The 23,661-nt window shown below is 45.6% G+C and overlaps 1 pseudogene across 1 annotated transcript in view; it reads right to left on the reverse strand.

Moving 5' to 3' along the window:
* LOC146838959 (uncharacterized) overlaps positions 1–23,255 on the reverse strand; it is a 67,775-nt pseudogene extending 44,520 nt beyond the window's left edge. The window contains exons 1-2 of the transcript XR_014960750.1: positions 23,080–23,255; positions 3,933–5,986 (exon numbers count right to left, since the gene is read on the reverse strand). The product of XR_014960750.1 is annotated as an uncharacterized LOC146838959 (transcript). The remainder of the gene's footprint in view (positions 1–3,932; positions 5,987–23,079) is intronic.
* Between the last annotated feature and the right edge of the window lie 406 nt (positions 23,256–23,661).

The following is a 23,661-nucleotide window of genomic DNA, read 5'->3' on the forward strand; positions in this document are numbered from 1 at the left end:
AGGGAGAAAGCACATGGCGAGCACATGGCTAACTAAAATGGCTGCCACAATACAAAATGGCTTCAGCTGATGCTAACAGCCATGGCAGCTAGTTTTCCACAGGATTATGTGGCAAATGCAGAAAATCCGAAACTATGCGCGAAATTCCAAAACCGCACAATTGCGTAATTCCAGTGGCCCTGACTATAAATACAAAGGTCACTATTCCTCTGCACCAACTAGGGTTCAATAATGTGTTGCTAAGCTTTAACACACACAGACATCTGCAGTGATGGTAGTCGCAAACGGAGGTTTCATAACCTAAAAGAGTGCATTTATCACCAGTTAGTTTAACTTGCATTTATTATCCAATTAAGCTGTTATTGCATTATTTTATACACACTTAAATGACTGTAAAAACACAAAACACTTAAGCTTTTTTTTTCCGCAACCTCTTTGACCCCACCAGCACACCAGGGGCGCAACTAGACCCGAACTTCTGAGGGACTAACACTCCCATCCAGGGCTGGCCCGAACACTGGTCGCACACAGTGCAACAGTCTTTTTTTGGTGCCCCCTCCCCCATTTCCTCCTTCTCCATGAATTCCCTCACTACCACTCACCAACAATGCACCTCATCTAGCTATAGCACCTTTCAGACAAACATTTTATTATTTATAGCGCTGTTCATAGTTTACTTACTCTCAGTTCTGTGATCTGCATGGTACACGTTTAGAAGTACTGGAGTGAATATGTGCACAAAATGACGTCATGTTTAACAGAATTCCATACACATATTTGAGCAGAGAAAACTGTGAGGTGATCACGATCCTTGTGCCAGTCATATACACTCAGTGACAAAGATTCTCAAAATAATTCAGTGAACTTTCCACCCAGAATCAAAGCAGAGTTTGTCATGTAAGAAAGATATACACTTGATTTTTGATTTAATTTTATAAAGCGCTTGATTACCATAGGCGCCTTGGCGCTGCTTCTGTTTGGTGGGATACGGAAAGATACAATAGCTGCATTATATGCTGAAAAGCCAGGTTTTCAATGCTTTCCTAAAGGATCATAGGTTAGGACTGTGTTTTAATGTGATAGGAAGCAAGTTCCGTAGTTTAGCTGTTCCTGAGATGAAGCATCCCCCGGAGACTCTCCTCGTTCCAGGGATCACTACAAGTTTGGCTGTGTTTGACCGCAGGTTTCTTGATGGAGTGCACCATGTAAAAAGGTGTTTTAAGTAATCTGTACCAATGTTATACAATGCTTTCATCAACTGACAGCCAATGCACTCTTGCCAGGTCTTGAGAAATGGATTGGTATTTAGGGATACCCAAACGAAGTCCAGCCAACGCATTTGGCAGCATTTGCAGTTTCTGCAAAGGTGTTTTGGGGATATTAAGGAACAGGGCATTTCCATCATCAGGTTTGGATAGACCCAAGGCAGTCACCACTGTCTTCTGAAGACCAGATGGAATGAATGGGCAAATCTTTTTTATCAGCTTCAGTAAAAAGATGACAGAGGATACCAGAGCATTGATCTGATTTTTGAAGGTCAGCTACATTTTCAACGATATTTCCCAGGTTGCATACTTTGTTTACAGGCGAGGGACGCTTACCCATATCCTCGGGCCACCACATGGGCAAACAAAAAGAGGTGTCATTACCCAGGAGAAGAGCTTCTGTCTTACCAGAATTTAATTTTAGGCAATTAAGCTGCATCCAGTTGTTGAACGGAGTCATGCACATATTGGAGAATTCCACTGTCTCCTTCAAATTACCACACACTGAGAAAATAATCTGAATGTCGTTCGCATTGGATATGGCTGAATAACCATAAGACTGAAGGAGCCGTGCAAGTGGGGCTACGCAATGATTAACAAAAAGGGGCTCAATGCTGAAACTTGAGGAACACCACATGGTAGCTTAAAGCTAACGGAGGTGAATTGACCTAATGCCACATGTTGTTCCCTGTCTGACAGAAAAGATACTAGAACTTAAAGGGCATTGTCCTTAATTCCAACCTCAGAAAGTTAGAATATGATGATCAACTGTGTCGAAGGCTGCTCCGACGACACCCTCAACACCGCCGAACACCTGCACTTCCAGATCTGCATTGATCCCAACACCACCCTCAGAGGAACTCTGATCTACAGGCCCCCTGGACCCAGACCACAGTTCATCGCCGACTTCGTCAGCACGCACGCCCTTGAGTCCACGGACTACATCCTCCTCGGGAAACTGAACTTCCACCTCGAGAACAACAATGACACCAACTCCACCACCCTGCTCTACAAACTCAGACTTAAACAACTCGCCACGACTCCCACCCACTCCGCCGGGCACACGCTTGATCCCATCTTCTCCGCAAGCTCCCACTTCTCCTTCAGCCACTCCACCGAACTCCACTGGACCGATCATCGTTGCATCCACTTCACCTTTGAGAAGCCTAACACGCACCACCGCACCCAACAGATCCCCCGCCGCTGCTGGAGCAAAATCCCCAAAGACTAGCTACACACCACCCTCGCTCGAAGCCCACCCACAGACCACACCGACTCTGACGCCGCTGCCAGCAACCTCAGACGCTGGATCAACGACTGCGCCAACACCCTTGCCACGATCAAGAACCCCTCCAACAGTCACACCAACAAGACTGCCAGCTGGTTCACCACGGACCTCCAGACCTCCAAGCAAAACTGCCGAAAGCTGGAGAAGAAATGGTGCCTCGAACAGACACCAGAAAACCAAGCATCCCTCAAGAACGTCATGCGCCAACATCACCACCTCATCAGATCCGCCAAAAAGACCTCCTTCAAGGACCGCCTTGACAACAACGCACACAACAGCAAAGAGCTCTTCAACATTGTGAAGGAACTCTCCAACCCCAGCTCCAGTACCAACGACATCCCACCTTCGCAAGACCTGTGCAACTTCCTGGCCTCCTTCTTCCACTGCAAGATCGCAGACATCCACGACAGCTTCGACAACCAGTCTACCACGGCAGCCAACGACACCTCAGACCCCACGGCCACCACCCACAGCGAACCCCTACTCACCTGGACCAACATCAACGACGACGACACCATCAAAATCATGAACACCATCCACTCCGGCTCCTCATCAGACCCGTGCCCTCACCACATCTTCAATGAAGCCAGCGCCACCTTCGCACCCCACCTCCGCAAAGCCATCAACATCTCCTTTGAGACTGCGACCTTCCTGGAGAGCTGGAAGCACGCCGAGATCAACGCCCTGCTCAAGAAACCCAAAGCAGACCCCAAGGACCTCAAGAACCTCCGACCCATCTCCCTGCTCCCGTTCCCGGCGAAGGTCATTGAGAAAACTGTCACCAAACAGCTGACCCGCTACCTCGAGGAGAAAAACATCATCGACCCGTCCTAGTCCGGTTTCCGCAGCAACTACAGCACCAAAACTGCCCTCATTGCCGCCACCGATGACATCAGGGCCCTGCTGGACAATGGCGAGACCGTGGCCCTCATCCTCCTGGACCTATCAGCCGCTTTTGACACAGTCTGCCACCACACCCTATGCACTTGTCTCCACGACGCAGGAATCCAAGGCAAAGCACTGGCCTGGACCACCTCCTTCCTCTCCGGCAGAACGCAGGATCCTCCCTCAGCCCGACGTAGCAGGCCGAAGCGCAAACTACCCCAAATAGGCTTAGCACGGGGGGCAAGTAGGGGGGGAGCCTAGCAGCGAAGGGGTGCAGACTGCTTTTTATATAGGTTATATCAACTTTTTACCAGTTTCTTCTTGGACAGGGAGCATACCTCTGTCAACTATAAACCTAATTTCTAACAACACCTTAATGCTGAAGAGTAACTAAAACAACTTCCTGATTCACTGTGATTGTATGGCTTTTCCCTGGTGTGTTTTCGGATACTGTTTTAGATGCAATAAATATACAAAGCTCTTCCCACATTCACTGAACTTGAATGGTTTTTCCCCGGTGTGTTTTCTGATGCAGTTTTAGGAGTGATAATCTACTAAACCTCTTCACACAAACACTGCAATTATATGGTTTTTCCCCAGTGTGTGTTCTCTGATGCTGTTTTAAGTGTGATAATTGAATAAAGCCCTTCCCACATTCACTGCACTTAGATGGTTTTTCCCCAGTGTGTGTTTTCTGATGCTGTTTTAGGTTTGATAAATATATAAAGCTCTTCCCACATTCATTGCACTTGAATGGTTTTTCCCCAGTGTGTGTTTTCTGATGCTGTTTTAGGTGTGATAATAGACTAAAGCTCTTCACACATTCACTGCAATGATATGGTTTTTCCCCTGTGTGTGTTCTCTGATGGGGTTTTAGGTGTGAAAATTGAATAAAGCTCTTCCCACATTCACTGCACTTGAATGGTTTTTCCCCAGTGTGTGTTTTCTGATGCCGGTTTAGGTTTGATAAACATAGAAAGCTCTTCCCACATTCATTGCACTTGAATGGTTTTTCCCCAGTGTGTGTTTTCTGATGCTGTTTTAGGTGCGATAACTGATTAAAGCTCTTCACACACTCACTGCACTTGAATGGTTTTTCACCTGTGTGATTTCTCTGATGGTGTTTTAAGTCTGATAATCGACTAAAGCTCTTCACACATTCACTGCACTTAAATGGTTTTTCCCCTGTGTGTTTTTGCTGATGATACTTTAATGTTGATGAATGCCTAAAAGTACTTCCACATTCACAGCAGTGATATGGTTTTTCCCCAGTGTGTGTTTTCTGATGCTGTTTTAGGTGCGATAACTGACTAAAGCTCTTCACACATTCACTGCATTTGTATGGCTTTTCCCCTGTGTGTGTTCGCTGATGCTTCCTTAATGTTGATGAATACCTAAAACTACTTCCACACTCACTGCAATCATATGGTTTTTCCCCTGTGTGTGTTCGCTGATGATTCCTTAATGTTGACAAATACCTAAAACTACTTCCACATTCACTGCAATCATATGGTTTTTCCCCTGTGTGTGTTTGATGATGTTTTTGGCGAGATGATAATGGACTAAAGCTCTTCACACATTCAGTGCAATTGTATGGTTTTTCCCCTGTATGTGTTCGCTGATGTCTTTGTAGGGCTGAGAATTTCATAAAGCTCTTTACACATTCAGAACATTTGAATTGTTTTTTCCCAGTGTGCATTTGCTGAGGGTGCATTATTTCTGATGACAAACTAAAGCTCTCTCTGCCTGCGTCTGAGACTTCTCTCTTGGTTAGTGTCTCTGAGTCAGGTATATATTTGTTTACATCCCATGACTGCTTCATGATGGGCCAACATGGCTGATAAAGAACTTGTGTTATTATCACATTGCTTTTGTCTGGAATTTTGCATATTGGCTTTGCGATGTAACAATAAAGTGCAATCGTCACCGAATACTTCCCACACTCATAATATGTGTAAGGCTTCTTTGTGGGGTATTGTGTCTTTAGATTGGATAATGGTTCTGTACGCTTGCGGGTAAAGATTCATCCTTCTTCTTGTCTGTGCAAATTGGGACAGTACATTGTATTTTAGATAGTAGAACTCCTATTTCTTTTAACTTTCAGTTGTCTGGCTCCACTCCATTGTGCTTTTCTCTGGTTGCTGTGGAATGGCCCGAAAAATTCTGAAAATACACTTCTAGCACTGAATGGTGGTCTAATATCACTTTAGAAAGGAAAGCAGTGCTGTAATCAAATCCGACGAATCGCACAATCAAAGCTAGTATTAGACACGTTTACAAAGGAGCTGGTTCATCTGTGTAGTCTTAATTTTGTAGAGGTAATTTTTTCGTCTTGAGGCATGGAGGTGCACAGCTCCGACTTGCAGAATCACTGAATTTCCCTCTACGCTTCTTCGAGGATCTGTCCGTTTATGTTCTGGTTTGTCTGTCTCTGACTGCACTTATGTTTTTCTTAACACTGGAACTCAATATTTCAGACTGTGTTTTTGCAGATTTACAATATTACCTTCATTAGTCTTAAACATGTTGAACATTCAAGTATTGTTTTCTGTTGGATGGAAAGAGATTTAAAATTACTTAAATGAAAACATAATGGAATGTGCATACAGAATTTTTAATTGACTGTAAAAACATCTACCATCTTTGAAACTTATGCAGGCACATTTAACCATATTCAGATATTTAAATAAAGGTTCTATTGAACATGTCACATCTTATTTAGGTCAGCAAAGGTGGTCATTTACCAGTATTCATCAAGCAACTTAGTTAAAAAAAAAGGGCGCTCGCATAGCACTCATATACTAGTTACAGCTTTAGGTAGATACATATGGTCAAGATTTTGTTAAAACAAGAACAGCTCTTGGAGTAAGATATGGATCAGGAAGACCCAAGACAGTATGGTGGATATCAGGATGTTGTGCCATACATAAAATCTTATTGTTCACGGAGGTGCTGGCTTCATTCACTACTCCCACAGTATGCTATAGAGCAGCAGTTTAATGATTTTATTTACTTTATGGTTTTACTTATATAAAATATTTAGCCATTTTTAGTTTGACAGGTTTGAGGGTGAGCTACAGTCTGTTGCTTAGTTCTAACATAACCAATATCTACACACTGCCTTATTACATCATATAACAATAAACAGTAAAATAATCCTATCTGCAGATGCCACATATCTTCCCCCCCTTTTTAACACCACCCACATAGAGAACAACAGAGACACTACCACACACAAACAAACGCACGCAAAACAGGACAAGAGATCAACACATAACCAGAGAAAAACAATACCTAAAGTAAATATGAAAAACTAACCAGATGCCACTTAACATTTAAGAGGAGTTTATCTTTTAGGTACTTTGATAACACGAGCACTCATCCTTAACCCAGAACTCTGACCATTCCCTGAATCAGACACGAGCTTGTCACTTACAGACATTTTTTGTTCACTTTCTTTATCACATTTTCCAATTCTAGCAACTCTTGCTATATTCCACCATTGCCCATTCACAACGCGAACAGCATTGCCTCTAATCTCGATGACTATAACTGGATCTCTAAATTTTGAAAATCCCTTTAACAAAATGGGGTCTTTGACACGTACGAATCACCTACATTGAATTTGACCTCCCTGGCATTTTTTTCTTCCACCTCGTGTCGCTCTGACATCGAGAAACACTGCGTTTGTCACTCAATTTCTTGGCATCATCACTTGCTGTAGACATATCACAGCCTTGACCCCACCTAAGAAACCTGCACTGGCTCCCCGTCAACAAAAGGATCACCTTCAAGTGCCTCACCCACGCACACAAGGCACTTCACAACACCGGACTGGTATACCTCAACAGACGACTCACCTTCTACACCCCGAACCGCCAACTCCGCTCAGCCGACCTCGCACTCACTACCATCCCCCGCATCCAAAGAGCGAGCAGATCATTCTCCTACCTCACTGCAAAAACCTGGAACACCCTCCCCATCCACCTGCGGCATACCCAGGACCTACTTACCTTCAGGAGGCTACTCAAGAACTGGCTGTTCGAGCAGTAGCAGCACCCCACCCCCCAAGCGCCTTGAGACCCTCATGGGTGAGTAATGCGCTCTATAAATGCTCTGCTTGATTGATCTTCCAAAAAGGACTCGAGTCACCCCTTTTTTCCTTTAATGAGTTCAAAAGGTACTTTACCAGTGATCTAATGAAGTGTAGATCTATAAGCCCACATCAAATCTGATAGCTACTTCACAGTCTACTCTGGATGTCACCGTGCTCTGGATACACTCTACTAGAAACTTGTTTGAATCTCTTTACTTTTCCGTTGGCTTGAGGGTGATACAATAGTGTGAGTAAATGTTTCACCCCACACTTGCCTAAAAACTCTACTGTAGTGTAAGAAGTGAATTGAACTCCATTGTCCATGAGCAGGTCCTCAGGAGTCCCTTCTCTAGCAAACACTTCACAAAGAAAACTAATCACAGAGTTTCTGTTGGGTTCTGCTACGCCACGTACTTCCGCCCACCTGGAAAGATGATCCATCAGGACAATTAAGTGTCTTATATTGGAAGGTAATACATGAAAAAGTTCCCAAAAAAGAAATCAACCACAATTGTCTGCCACACCTTACCAGGACATAAAACAGACAAAGCAGTAAGCACAGTAGTCACTAAATGTTTATGACTCAAACAGCATTGTGCACAATTCCTCACTAATCCTTTGACCTCCACATTTAATCCAGGCCACCAGATATGATTTCTTATTCTACGCTTAGTGGCGCTCATACCCAGGTGACCTACATGAGCCGTCTCAAAAATCCTTTGGTGGAAATATCTCTGGAAACAACATATCACCTCTTAGGAACAATCCTCCTACCAAAGATAGAGCATCCGCCACCTAGCAATAAGATTGCAAAGATATACCCAAAGTTTTTCCCCTATGCCACCCAAAGTTCACAAGATTCATGACCTTGTTCAATACAGCATCCTCCTTCAACCGAACACACAATACCATCATATCGGAACAAATGGCCACATTTTCAAATTTGGCAATGGTACATTCCTCAGTTTCTTCCTGTACATCGACCTCACACAAATTTCCGGCATCTGGTAAATGAAACAGAAAATCTGTTCTTACGTAATTTCGTCCCACAATGTGAATCACACTAAAATTGAACTCCAATAATTTGATAGATAATCTGGCAGTGGCTTTCTTAATTTTGTTTCCAGACAAAATATCAACGATTGGTCTGTGATCTGTCCTCAAACAAACTTTTTCCCCCCAGAGATATGGCTTAAACTTGTCAGCACCCTGAACACACACCAACATTTCTTTTTCTATTACAGAATATCTTGTTTTCCCTTCTTTCATCCTTCTCGAATAAAACCCTACAGTGCCTTCTTTGCCATCCTTCACTTGTGACAAAACAGCCCCCATGCCATAGGCACTAGCAGCACAGTCACCAACATGTTGGGTCCTTCAACATAAGGCTGTAGTGCAGGAGCACAGATAATACTTTGTTTGATGCAATCAAAACTTTGTTGACATACTGCAGACCATTCAAATTCTACATTCTTTTAACAATTGCCGAAAGCATTCAGTCAGGTCTGCAAATTATGTAATAAACTTTGCACAGAATCCGTAGAGACCTAAAAAAGACCTGAGTTGCTCCTTATTAGTTGGATTTGGTGCATTTACAATAATATCAACAATGATCGGTTAGGGTTGAACCCCATCAGATGTCAACACATGGCCTATGCACTCAACCTAATTTACTCCAAAGATACATTTGTCTTCTCTGATAGTAAGCCCACTGGACAACACTCTTTCAACATATTTGTCATGCACTTCTTTCGAATTAGTAATGTTCTCGAACATTTTGAAACTCGGCAGCAGTGGAGACAAGACAGTAAGATGCCGAGATTGTTCATTTAATACCACCTGATGATATGCCGCTACAAGGTCCAGTTTTCAAGACCATTTAGACTGATCTACAGCAATAATCAAGGCTTCAATGTGCAGAAGAGGAGCATTTCCCACCCAAATCGCACTGTTCAGGGATAAGATCCATGGTACACCACAATCAGAATAGGGGCTTATGACATTGTATTAGAAGGTTAAATATGGAATTAGCTTGTCTGGGTTCCATCCCCAATCCCACGACCTTAATGCAGTTAGACTTCGAAAAGGTCTTTGACTCAGTCGTAAGGTCCTTCTTGAAAGCTATTCTGGAGAGAATGGACTTCAGCCCTACCTTCTGTGCTTAAGTGAAGCTGCTATATACTGAACCCTGGTCCAGAGTCTGTGTCAATGGTATTCTATCTCAACAGTTTTTTGTTATCAGTTGGGGCACCCATCAGGGCGGTCTCCTCTCCCTTCTCCCATTCGCCCTCGTCATAGAAGCCCTGGCTAAATTAATCAGAAAGGATGACCAAGTTTGGGTGGGGGGGGGGGGGGGAGTTTAGGAGGGGTGGAGACCTGAAGGAACGAATCTCTCTGTAGGTAGACGGTGTCCTACTAAATATCCAATGCCCAACCCAATTGTTTCCACGATCGATGCATATGCTGGAGATATGGGACAAGGTGGGCGGCCTGAAAGTAAACTGGGGCCAGTCGGCTCTTATCTCATTAGTGGGCGCTCCCCTGGATTTGCCTACAGTATCTAAGACAATTAGACTTGTAACAGGGTCATTTAAATACCTAGGGATGCATATAACCAAGGAACCTGGGGGCCTGCTGGGAACACAAAAGGGACATTCGGAGAGAAGGAGGACCCTCCCCCTCAATATGTTGGTGTGTTTAACCCATTTCAAAAGGGTGGCACTTCCACCACTGCTCTATGTCCTGCAAAACTACCCTTTAAACGTCCCCCACATGTTGGTTCACGGAAGTGCAGGCCAGCATCAATACCTATGTGGGTCTCTCACAGGAATTGCATGCAGTCCACTTAAGACAGAGACTTGGGGGCAGTGGATCCGAAACTAAACTACTGGGTGGCTCAGATGCTCCCGATTATTGAGTGGATATTTGGAGAACGGAAACACCCGAACACGAAACTTAAATGTACAGCTCTTACCGGAAGCACCCCATAGTCCTGTACGGGGAGACACTTCTGCCAGACCTGCCAGCACTCACGGCTATCCCTATTGTTGGTAGGAGTGAGACAGTGCATTGGGTGGGTTGGCACAAGGCATTCACAAAGGAGAAACTGCTATGGAGGAGTATATTTCTGGCCAAAACAGTAGGGCTCCAAGGTTTCGAGAAATGGGATAGACTAGGGATCTCCAACCTAGGTGACATTTGGATGACAGACCATATGATGTCATATGAACAAATGATGGCTGAACACGAGCTGCATAAATCACGATTGTTTCTCTATCTACAGCTTCGGCATGTGCTGGATAACTACAGACCACATGCCAAGGCACTCCAGGACAATAGCACCTCAAAGGACAGACTAACAATGTCGGCAATTGAGGTTAAGGGCACTTCCTTGGGATGTAGTATCTCGGACTCATTAACCAGATTAAGAGAGCAATGGGAGGTTGACGTGAGGCTCCAAGAGTAAGAAGAGTGAAAGGAGGCAAAAATGGCAGTGCGAGAACTAATGATTCTAGCTCACTTGAGACAAATTCAATTTAAGTACTTCCAAAGAATACACTATGTCACTGTGAGGTTCTGAAAAATATGACAGGGCAGCGGTCCCAAGTGCCTCCAATCCAGTAGTGCTAGTGAATGAATACACATTTATATAGCGCATGGCTACCCAAGGGCATCCCCGCGCTTAATGTGGCACCTTAGTCGACTAAGCACAGATCAAGAAAAAAGAAAGGTTTTAAGCTGTTTCCTGAAATTTAAATAATTAGATTCCAGGCGAATATGATCGGGAATCCGGTTCTATAACTTGGCTGCATTGTATGGGAACCGCCGACCTCCAGTTCGTGCACGCTTAATCATGGGCACTATAAGTAAGCGTTTATGGTTGGATCTCAACGTCCTGTTGGGGTGGTATGGATGCACCATAGATTGAATCAATGGGGAGCCTTTCCCAGAAATGGCTTTATGGACAATGCACATTGCCTTAAAACTAATTCTATCCTGGATGGGAAGCCAGTGCAAACTAGTAAGGGCTGGTTTGGCTGAGCTGCGTTTAGGAATGTTCATTAGTAGGCAGGCAACACAGTTCTAGACAATTTGCAGTCTGTTGGTAGTGCCCTGGGGCACTCCCAGATAGACTGCATTTGCATAATCCAGCCAAAAGAGTATCAGCGCCTGAACTAACACTCATCTAGCAGCAAAAGGAAGGAGAGGGAGAATCTTCCTTATCATCCTGAGAAGTCCATAGCAACTGGCTGCAACTTTCCGAGCTTGTTCTTTTAAGTCCAGTTTGCAGTCAAGCCAGACTTCCAAACTCTTAATCTGTTTTTTTGAGGTGGGTGGAGGGCCCAGACAGCTGGGCCAAAGAGCATCTATACTAGCGGGGGCAGTGTGTCCAAGGAGCATAAGTTCTGTCTTAGCCCCATTCAATTTTAGGAATGACTCGTCCATCCACTCAGAGATCTTACCGAGGCATAATGTGAGGCCAGGCTCAGATTTGTCCTGTTGACTGAGGGATACCACCAGTTGGGTGTCGTCAGCATAGGTGATGATCTGGATCCCCCAAGGATGCACCAATTAGGCAAGAGAACTCATGTAGATGTTAAACATGGTAGGACTTAATGAGGATCCCTGGGGGACTCCACACCGCAGAGGAATCTGCTCTCAGGCAGCTTCATCTTCGTACACACAGAAAAAGTGATTTTCGACGAAGGACTGGAGCCAGTTCAAGGCGACTCCTACCACACCCACCTCCCTGAGTCTTTGGACCATGAGTTGGTGATTAACAGTGTCGAAGGCTGCGCTGAGATCTAACAATATAAGAGCAGCGCAGCCTCCGTCGTCCATAATTTTTCTGTACTCCTCTTTCACGGCAATAAGGGCAGTTTCAGTGCCCTGTTGGCATCTAAAACCTGTCTGCATGGAGTGCAGACAATTGTTTTTTTCCAAGAATGCTGATAGTACAGAATTAACATGTTTTTCAGCTAATTTGCAAATTCCTGGCAGCAAGGAGATGGGCCGATAGTTGGCCCAATCCTCAGGGTCAAGATTTGTCTTTTTTTTTAAAGTGCCTTGACTCTTGCCTGTTTCCAAAGGGGAGGCAACACTCCACTAAGGAGGGAGGAGTTTATCACATCCCGAATAACTGGGGATACCGTTTCAGGAATCATATTTAAAATAGCCGGAGGGGCGGAATGAACGCGAGAACCCGATTTCAATTGCCTAAGAAGTTCCTGCGTGGACGGTAAGGACAAAAGAGGAAACTCTTCCAGCAGAGCTTGCTGTTTCGAGGTTACACAGTCAGTAATGGAATTGGTGTGTAAAAAGGTCCTATAGATCGTTTGAACTTTGGCAGAGAAGTACTCCGCAATTTCATCACACCGTCGCTGGGCACCATCAGAGCCAGTGGAAGGGCTGGGAGGTGTGAGGAGAGATTTTGTGAGTTAAAAAATTTCACGAGGGGAATTGGCTGCGAAAACAATTTTATCATAATAAAAGCTCGCTTGAGCAGCCTTTATTTCTTTTTTATAAAGTTTAATTGTCTCTCTGTATTTGGCTTTGCTAATTGCCGAAAAGTCAATTCTCCATTTCCTTTCACATTGTTTACACGTTTGTTTAAGTTGCCTCAGTTTCTGAGAATGCCAGGCTTTTTTGTTGATTCCTACTCGATGGTAGAATTTTTTCCTAGGGAGTACTGTGTCCAAGGAGGATTCAAGCCAATTATTAAAATTATTATTGGCGATGGTGGGATTAGAATGAGGTGTGGGAGTCGAGTTATTTAACTCGATGACCCAGCTTTCCAAAGGTAATTTAGACCATATGAGACTACATTTTTTAATTCTTGCAAAAGGCAACAGGGAGTCACATAGTGTCCAAGTAATTGGTAGTAGAAAATGGTCTGACCAGGGAACCGGGATGGGCTCAACCACCATAAGATTCTGTAAATTAGTAAAAATGGGGTCGAGCAAATGGCCTTGATCATGGGTGGGCCATTCACTCTTTGCTTAAGTTGAAATGTTTTCAGACCTTCAATAAGATCCAGTGTGGAGATAGAGTGCAGGTCATCAAAATGTATATTAAAATCGCCCAAAATTGAGAAATTTGGTGAGAGGCTAGCCAGATTGGCTACAATTTCTGGAAGATCCTTGCAGAAGTGACTCAGTACGCCTGGAGGACGATATATTAGGATTCCTGAAAAGATACAGGTAGGCAAAAAGCTGATTGAAAAAGCTAAACTCTCACAGTCAAGTAAGGGGTTATTGGTAGACCTGCATCTAAAAATATTTTTATAAATGATGGCAATACCACCACCTCGGCCGCTGTCACGACCTTGCCTCAGGAAAACATAGTTTGGGGGAAGAGCTCGAACTATAGCAGGGTCGGACTCCTTATTTAGCAAATTTTCGGTAAGAAACAAGACAACTGGGCTCTTGTCTTCTAAAAGTAAGTGTGTTTTGGTTGAGTGTTTCGGCAGGGATCGGCAATTCAGTAGTAACATCTTAATCTTTTTGTTGTCGTCCATAATCACAAAGGGTAAAAGAGTAGGGCGAAATTTAAAAACATAGTGAGGGCATGGAGTACTCATCCTATCAGGCAGCATAACATGAACCCACTCACTCTTAACCTTACCTCTAAGCTTAATGAGCTGTTCCCTGTTGTAGTGGTAGCTATCTGGAGGGAATTCGACAGGGGTCCTGGCCCCTGGGCCTGGTCTGGCGCGGATGGGCGCAGACGGCCTTGCCTTCGGCGCGCCGCTGCGTGTGTCCGCTGCGCGGGTGCGTCATCGGCTGTTTTTCAAGTGTCCGCGTCAGCGTCTGAAAACTAGAGTGCTGACCTAATATTGTGAGGAATCAAAATGCCCTCCCGAGCATTGAACACAGCTCGTAAGTGCCCAAACAAATTAAAAACACACAAGCTACAATAATAAAACGAAATTCAATTTTAAAAAGGTTCAGATTATAAATCAGGTCCTATCTCTCATGACCAGCACTCTAAGTGAGAAAAAGGCACTCAGATACACGTGGTGCTGGAATGTCAAATGATTCAGAGATACTGGGATTCAATATTCCATGCACTGGAGACGGTGATTGAATTCATGATGGACAGCGACCAGTAAGTGACAATCTTGGGAGTGTTTCCAGGGTGGACGGAAACCGGGTCACAAATTACTGATTGGGATTGGGTGCATTCTGGCTAAGTGTGACATCGTAGGCTACAGGTGATCCAGCGAGGTCCCCCGTTGGTGAAATAGTAAAGGTGAAAGATTTCTGCTCGCTGGCAGAAGAGGCAGTAAATAGGTCTAGAAGCTGCCCTAAAAAAATAATACAACATCTGGAGGCAATGGAGGGAGGAGTACAACATTTCGTGACTGACGTAAGTGTAGAGCAGTCCAACAGGAGGAGAGGAACGACCATTCACTTGAGACAGGGGAGAGAGGCCTATGGCGGTTAGCACATCTATTCACTATGGAACAGACAGGGAGCCCGTGTGGGCATTTGAGGACCCAGAGCATTAAGCAAATACTGCACCTGGGGCCAGTCGCCCACAAACAGGAAAAGCCAACAGATAACGCCAGAGTCATACCATTGCATCCAATGAGAGGGCCCAAACATGGTGACCTGGCCCATATACTGACCACTGGAGAGGTGTGAGAGAACCCACCCCACTCCCCCCCAGCTCAACCTACAACTGAGGCACCAGAGCGTCACGAACAATGCTATGCAAACAACGCTGCGAGGTATGGCTCTCATGGAGGGCCCATCTTCAGACACCTTGAGTGGAGGTTATACCAGTGAGAGTCAATCAGCAAAACATGAGCGAGAGGGTGAAGGAAACTGAGGACTTGGTCACATCCTTAAGGGCTGAAACCACTACCCTGAAGCAACAGGTCAAAGAACTGCACACAACTACAGAGATCCTGGGACGAAACTTGAAGACTTTGAGGATCGCTCAAGATTAAATAAGATTCGCTTGCTAGTGGTCCTGGGAATGGCAGAGGGTCCAGCAGCTGATCTCATTGTTGAGAGCATTATTCTCAAGTTGCTACAACCCAGAGGCCTATCCAACTACTTCTTTTTTGAGTGGGCCCATAGGATCCCCGGCGCCCCTCCCAAACCTAGAATGCCCCCGTTCATGATAATAGCCCGCATCTTGAACTTCAGAGATTGGGACTTGATTCTTCAGGCAGGGTGCTGGGCTCCACCGGTCAAATTTGAAAAACACAGTCATTAATTTTTTTTCCTACACTTTACCCTCAGAGTATAAAGACTCAGCTGCAACTTTGCAGAGGTGAAACAGGTTCTACGGAAGTGAGATGTTGATTCCGGCACAGCTCAAACTGGTAGCCGAAGTAAAAACCTGGTACTTTGTACCCCTAGAGTTGGTTTGGGAGTGGCTCGAGGGCAGAAGACCTTCCGAAGGTGCATGACTAAAGAACAACTCCAGACGACAGAAAAATGAACGTAACACAATAGACCACAGAACAGAAAGCAACACTGCGAGCGACAAAAGTTGGTCGATGCAACCACCCTAAACCCAGGAGATGGCGCCTCTGAAAGTGCAGCGGGACAGGTTGACGGAGTCGGTTAACACTGATTACAATGCAGGCTATTCCCACCACAGTATAGCAATAACACAAACAGCTCTTTGTGACTCAAAACAGCCATATTTAGAACGCTGCAGCTGTCGATAAACAGATGGCAGTCCCATTTCACTTCTGGTAAGGTAAGTAATTTCAGAGGGAAGGGCGGGTGAGGCACCTACTGGTAGTGACCACTGTCTCTTACTGTCTCCTACTGTTTAAGTATTGGATATGGGCAAAAGGCACTCTGCAATGTTAGGGGGGTGGGCAGTTCCAAGTCCGCTATGCAGGGAGGCAGAGAGAGTTTCTGGGTTTTGCAGTTTTTTTTGTTTTCTCTGATGATTTGCATAGGGAGAACATTGGGGTTTTAAGGCACTGACATCACACTTTGACACAAACGCACACTCGATTCCCCTGCCCAATTCCTCGGGCCAGCCCATGGCCATGCAGGGCAGCGGCCAATGCTGCCTTGTCCACACACCCAGATGAAGGGAAGGGTTGATCAACCAGATATCAAAATGTTATCCTGGAAATGGCCTGGGTGACAAAATTAAAAGGAGTGTTATAGTACAATACCTCAAGTGGCAGGCCCTGATGTGGACCTTCTCCTGGTCTCACCTGAAGTGCAGCACTTACAAAGCTCTTGATAGATGGGGTTATAAATTAGTGGCCAATGCTGGTTACACCACAGGCTCCAGAAGGGTTGGGATTCTGAAGAAAGTTGCTCCTATTTATCGTGCAAGGGGTCCGGCCGGATACCCATGGGCGGTATGTGGCACTCACTGGAGAAGAGTGGGGCAGAGGATTAACATATGCTCGGACTATGTCCCGCCACGCCTGCATGGCACTTCACTCCTTGATTTGGGTGCCTTCTGCTCTGACTACTGGACGGCATATTAATTATGGGGGAAGGGGTGACTTCAATCTGACAATGTGTGAGGAACGCGATCAATGGCCACCCAGACAGGCAAGTTCCCCCCGCCACCTGCTCTTTGACTTCCTTACAGCCCTAGGGTGGACTGACATTTGATGCGCACACACAATCCCAGGGAACAGCAGTTCACATTCCACTTGGGGGCACACAGCAGTCTCTCCCGTATAGACTATTTTTTTACCTTGACACAACATCTCCAATGTTTCTCAGAGGTCCGTCATCTGGCAAGAGAAATTACAGATCATTCCCCCATATGGGCGATATTCGACCTGGGTGGAAACACTGCAAGGCGAGCCATATCAATAAACCCCAAGTATCTTAAGCTACACAAGATCAGAAACGTTGATACATGCCACTAAGCATTACTTTGCTGCAAACGGGACATCAGTAGACTCCTCTCAGACCCTCTAGGAGGCGTATAGGGCGGTGATTAGGGAACAGGCATTCTCTCTCATAGCAGGACATAAAAGAAAAAGAGGGCCCAGCTTGAATTGCTGGAACATGAAATTCACACGCTAAAGAGGGACTTGGTTGTACAGGACAGTAGTGACACCAAACACACACTCCTTATAAATCCAAGGGAATACAGAGATGTGGTCGGTAACAAAGTGGGCAAACTGTTGGCCTGGTTAAATAGTAGGGAATAGACGGGCCACTGGGTACTGGAGGTGAGGACACCGGAGAATAACTTAGTAAAAGTGGAAAAAGTGTGGCAGACGCAGTTGGCGCCTATTACACCCAGTTATACTCCCCTGCGGTGATAACCACATTGGAGGAATCCTGAGATCTACTAGCCAACATCTGTCTGCCAAGTTCGCGATTGCCATGAGGAGGCAATAATGGAGGATGAAATTGCAAAAGCCATATGAGATTCGTCATCGGGCAAAGCGGTAGAACTTGACGGGATACCAATCGAGCTGTATAAACGAATCTATGACGTTACAACGCAAACAATTACAACGCATGCCTTTACAACGCGGGTTTTACATCACAGCTACCTTTACAACGCATCCCATTACAATGCATTTTTAGCAACTGCCTTCACAACACTTTCCATTACAACGCATACCATTACAACGCACAATACTTTTAGGGTAACAGTGGGGTAAGTTTTGGATAGTGTAGGGGTAAAATTACTATTCCAACTCCAGTGAGTGCAACAGTAGGGTAAGTGTTGGATAGTGTAGGGGTAAAAATTACTATTTCCACTCCAGTGAGTGCAACAGTAGGGTAAGTGTTGGATAGTGTAGGGGTAAAAATTACTATTCCCATGTACCCCCAAACCCATACCCACCCTAAAACTAAACAAAAAACCGCCATTACTTACCTTATAATGCAAAGTAATGGCATGCGTTGTAATGGCATGCATTGTAATGGCATGCGTTGTAGTGGCATGCGTCGTAGTGACATGCGTCATAGTGACATGCGTCGTAGTGACATGCAATGTATATGCAGTTGCGTTGTAACACCCACGTTGTAAAGGTTGTAATGACTGCTCTGTAATGGGTGTTTCCCGTATAAACTGTTGGTTCAGGACATAGTCCCTCGTTTGCTCCAAATGTTCAAGGAGAGCTGCCAACGAGGCTCAGTGCCCAGAGGCCAGAGGCTGGCCACAATAGTGGGCATCTCAAAAGAAGGGAACACTTCCGACGACTGGGCCTCATATAGGCCAATCTCGCTCCTCAACACCAAAGCTAAGATCTTGGTTAAGGTCCTGACTTCCAGACTCATGAAAATTATTAAGGACCTGGTCTATCTACCCAGACTAGTCGGGTTTTATGCCGTATCATAGCACCGCCCCTAACCTGAGGTGCCTTCATGGCATGCTGAGCCAAGCTCCCCATATGCAGGAACGTGCGCTGGTGTTCTCCTTGGATGCCAGAATGGCTTTCGACTCAGTGGAATGTTCGAGGAGCTGGCAAGAATCTGCTGGGTGCGACTCTTATATGCTGACCCACTGATACAGGTGAAAGTAAACGGGGGGATGTTGCAAAAATTTCAGCTTCAATGTGGCGCTCGACAGGGTTGCCCGTTGTCATTCTTAATCTTTATTCTAGCACTGGAGCCCCTGACTGCATGGATCAGACAAGATCCACTGGTCTGCGGTATGCAATGAACCAACCAATGGGAAGACAGGATATTCCCTTATGCGGCTGTTGCTTATGTGATAGATCCCGAGAACCCTTTGGACAAAATAATGCAGAACCTTACCACTGCTGGCCGCTATTCAGGAAATACAATAAACTGGTGAAAATCTCAAATATATAATCTGCAGAGTTGACTGCCAAAATTGCCCCGCGAAATAGTCCCCACAGACTTCTGTTCTCAGGCTTTATGTGACTACTGACCCGGACTCGTTTTTCCACAACAACTTGTCAGTACCCACAGATAGACTGAAGAGGGGTGTCCCACACTGGAGGTCTCTCCCACTATCGCTCCTGAGCAGAGCAGTACTTTTTAAGGTGATGACCCGAACTCGTTTTCTTTGTCTTGAAAAACTAGCCATACACTCTCCCTAATTTGTATTTTCAGAAAATCAAGAGTGAGGTTGGGCCATTGCTCTTAGACAGAGGCCCTGTGCAGATAGAGCAACACAAATTGACAAAGGGATGGTATGACGGGGGACTGGCACTACCAAACATCCAGAAATATTATTGGGCGGTGCAGCTGACCACTATTAATGAATGGGTTTTTTGCTCCACAGAGGAACTGGTCTACCGGATGGATGCAAAAAGAACAATTGATGGACAGAATGCAGAACAATGTCATACATTCACCCCAGTACAGAGATCAGGGCCTAAATCCATCGTTTTTTGCTCACCATGCCATTCCAGTTTGGACCCAGCCATATGCAAATCAGTCTTGACCCTGTGCCCAATGGGAACAGTCCAGCCCGAACTGCCAGGCCCTCCGTGAACTGGAAACAAGCATCCTAGGACCGGTTTCGGGCTTTCAGCTCTCATAAGCCAGGATAGCTTGACTCCAGTGGCATGGAGAGTGCGGGACCTACGTCTCCGCATAACCGTACCACTCGGGGTGACAAATGCAAAAAGAACAACTGATAAAATTTTGAGCAATGTCAAGGATGGATAGGCTGGTGATGCACCCAGGAGGGTATCTTAGGGCTCTCTAAGTACCCTCAACTGCGACAGTGGTAAATCTTTGGCATACAGCCACACGGGCCTTGGGCTGGGAAGGATCACACAGACTACCCCCTGTGAGACACGGCAGCGCTGTGTATGCTGGGACGCGTGCCAGGCTTTGATAAATGAGACCTGACTGGTCTCTCCCGAGTACGCGACTTGTGGAACCAGCGTGACTATCAACTGGTGCCCACTGAAACATACCACTACCTACAGGTCCATCATACCCTGAGGGCGGCGCTGCCAAGGGGAACGGTGCTCCTGGAGGCTTTTCCCTTAGAGGACAGGTTACTCGATGAATAAAGGCCGCGCTAAGCCACATCGCTGACATCCCAGCAGATGCTTAACAATACATTGGATGCACTGACACTACTGGAAGAGTGCTGGGTGGAAGACCTGGTAGAACTAGAGGATGACGACTGGGCGGAGGACCTGGCATCCCCAAGGGGAATGGCCATAGGGTCAGGCTTTCGCTTAGTTCAATTTAAGATCCTACACCGCTGCTATTACGCACAGACCACACTGGTTAAAATGGGCAGGGGACAGACTGGTTCTTGCTGAAAAGGCTGTGACTGTACCGGAACCTTTGATCATATGGTTTGGCACTGCCCAGCACTAAAGGGCTTCGGGTGACGGTGATGGCCTGTCTGAGCAAGGAATGTGGGGCTCCTCTCAGCACCTTGGTAAAACGGTGTCTCTTAAATGTCTGGAAGAAAAATACTTTTTCCATATGGAACGTATATGGAGCACCCAGGGGTTGGCGGTGGTAAAAAGGAATGTGGTTTAGCTGTAGGAGGCAGATCAGGTACCGCAATTGGGAGACTGGAAATGGGATATGAACTGGTGTATGCTAGCTGGGAAAGTGGTGTATGAAGGCCACGGCTGCCCCCAAAAAAGGACAACAATTTGGGGATACTAGAATGAATATAGTGGTAACATATGGTTGCCCAACACACTGGGAGATCAGTGGTAACATATACAGTGGCCCAGCACCCAACACACTGGGAGATAAGTGGGGATACAAGAATGAATATAGAGGTAACATATGGGGGGCCAGCACCCAACACACTGGAAGATCAGTGGTAACATATGCGGGCCAGCACCGAACACACTGGGAGATCAGTGGGGATACTAGAAATAATATAGAGGTAACATATGCAGGGCCAACACCCAACACACTGGGAGATCAGTGGGGATACTAGAATGAATATAGAGGTAAAATATGTGGGGGCCAGCACCCAACACACTGAGAGATCAGTGGTAACATATACGGGCCCAGCACCCAACACACTGGGAGACCAGTGGTAACATATGCGGGGCCAGCACCCAACACACTGGGAGATCAGTGGGGATACTAGAATGAATATAGAGGTAACATATGCGGGGCCAGCACCCAACACACTGGGAGACCAGTGGGGATACTAGAATGAATATAGAGGTAACATATTGTAGTGCGGTAAAAGGCAGTGCAGAAATTTCCTAGTTTGATAAAAATCAGTGCAGTGTGCACATATTTCCTCTTTAAGTTGTGAATAGCTCTCAGTCCAATTAAAAGCAGTGCAGTGATCATATTTCTCACGTTATAATGAAAAGAAGTACAGTGTCTACAGATGTCTCGTAGTACAGTAAAAGGAAATGCAGTGTGTTAATAATGATCTACCAGTGTAGCAGAAAAGCAGTGAGGTATGCACACATTTATTAGGCAGAAAAAATCTGAATAATGTTAAGAGATTTCTCAAATATTATACAGCAGTTCAGAATGCACAATCCATTGAGCACATATCTCTCATACTAAAAAGAAGCGCAGTGTGTACAGATTTTTCAGAGTAGTTAAAACACCACTGAAGTGTGCACTGATTTCTACTAGTATAGTAGATAGCAGCGCAGCTGTGTAAGGAGAAGTAAACAATAGTGCAGTGTGCACACATCATGCAATGCTTTATGACAGTGTAATAAAAGTAATGAAGTGTGTACACAGAGCGCAGTAAACAACAGTGCAGTGTGCACAGATTCATTAGTGCAGCAAAAAGCAGTGCAGCCCATATATTGCCGTCACGCAGAAAAAACAGCTTGGTGTGAACGGATTACTCATAGTGTAGTAAGATACAGTGTTTACAGAGTTTTCAAAGTGTAGCACAACGCAATGCAGTTTGCATAACTCTCATGGTGCAGTTAAAAGCAGTGCACCTTGTACTCATTTCTCAGTGTAATAAGATGCGCTGCAGTGTGCACAGATCATTCATATTGCAGCATGATGCAGAACAACGTGCACAGATTTCTTACAGTGTAGTTAGCAGCAGGGTAGTGTGCACAGATTCCTCATAGTGCAGTAAAAAGCAGCGCAGAAACTCCTTATATTGCAGTAAAAAGTACTCCTGTGTGCACTGATTGCTCATATTGCAATAATAAGCAGTGCAGTGTTGGAGACTTTCTCACAGTGCAGTAAGAAGCAATACAATTAACATTTTTCACACAGTGCAGTAAGATGCACAGCAGTATGCAGAGAGTCCTCATGGTGCAGCAAGATGCAGTGTACACAGACTCCTCAGTGCAGCAAGATGCTGTGCTGGGTGCACTGATTCCTTATATTGCAGTGCACAAAACTCTCATAGTGCAGTCAGATGCAATGCAGTATGCACAGATTCCTCACAGCGCAGTAAGATGCAATGCAGTGCACAGATTCCTCAGTGCAGTAAGATGCAGTGCACAGATCCCCTCTTTAACACAAATGATGCCCCCAGGGCCGGTAGGAAAGCCTCCCCTCCCCTCCCCCTCCCCCCCCCAGTGGCCCCGGATAAAAGAGCCCAGCTCAGCCCGGCTCCTGCAAAGATTCCCTCCAGGATTATTCAGTCTATTCCTACAAACACAGGAGAAGGTGCTGACAATCTCCTACCTGAGCAGAAACCTGTGCAGACATGTCCAGGCTCTCTCCTCCCCCTGGGGCTGGGGGGAGGGGGGGCAGAGGGTCCGTGAGGGTCTGAAGAGGAAGGTAACTGCACAGACAGACAGACAGGGGTCCTGGACACACAAGGAGAGGCCAGAAGTGATGTCAGCATCCGCTGCTGGTGCTGTCCCAGCCACCGCTGACCCGGAAGAGGAAACCCTTCTCCTTTCAAGCAATGTGCTTAGTGGGTTTCATCAGCAGGCGAGGAGCGCCATCTAGTGGCCGCTGACGGAACCGCAGCCTCCAGGCTCCAGCAGTGAATACATTTCACATAAACAAGCTTTTTGTGGCAGGAAAGGCCTGGGGGGGTTTTAGATTTTTAGATGAGACAGAGAGGCTTGACACCTAAAACCAGCTGAGATGGCAACACTAGTCACAGACATAGATGGTCTTAAGACACACAATACAAATACGGCATTTACAATCCAGCACGCCACACAGATGGGGCATTACTAGGCTGTCAGGGCGATGGATATGCAGTTTGTTTAAATTTCAGGAATTATTCATTTAAGGGAATCTCAGTTGTGTTAA

This window comes from Triturus cristatus, chromosome 4_2, assembly GCF_964204655.1.
Source record: "Triturus cristatus chromosome 4_2, aTriCri1.1, whole genome shotgun sequence".
NCBI lineage: Eukaryota > Metazoa > Chordata > Amphibia > Caudata > Salamandridae > Triturus > Triturus cristatus.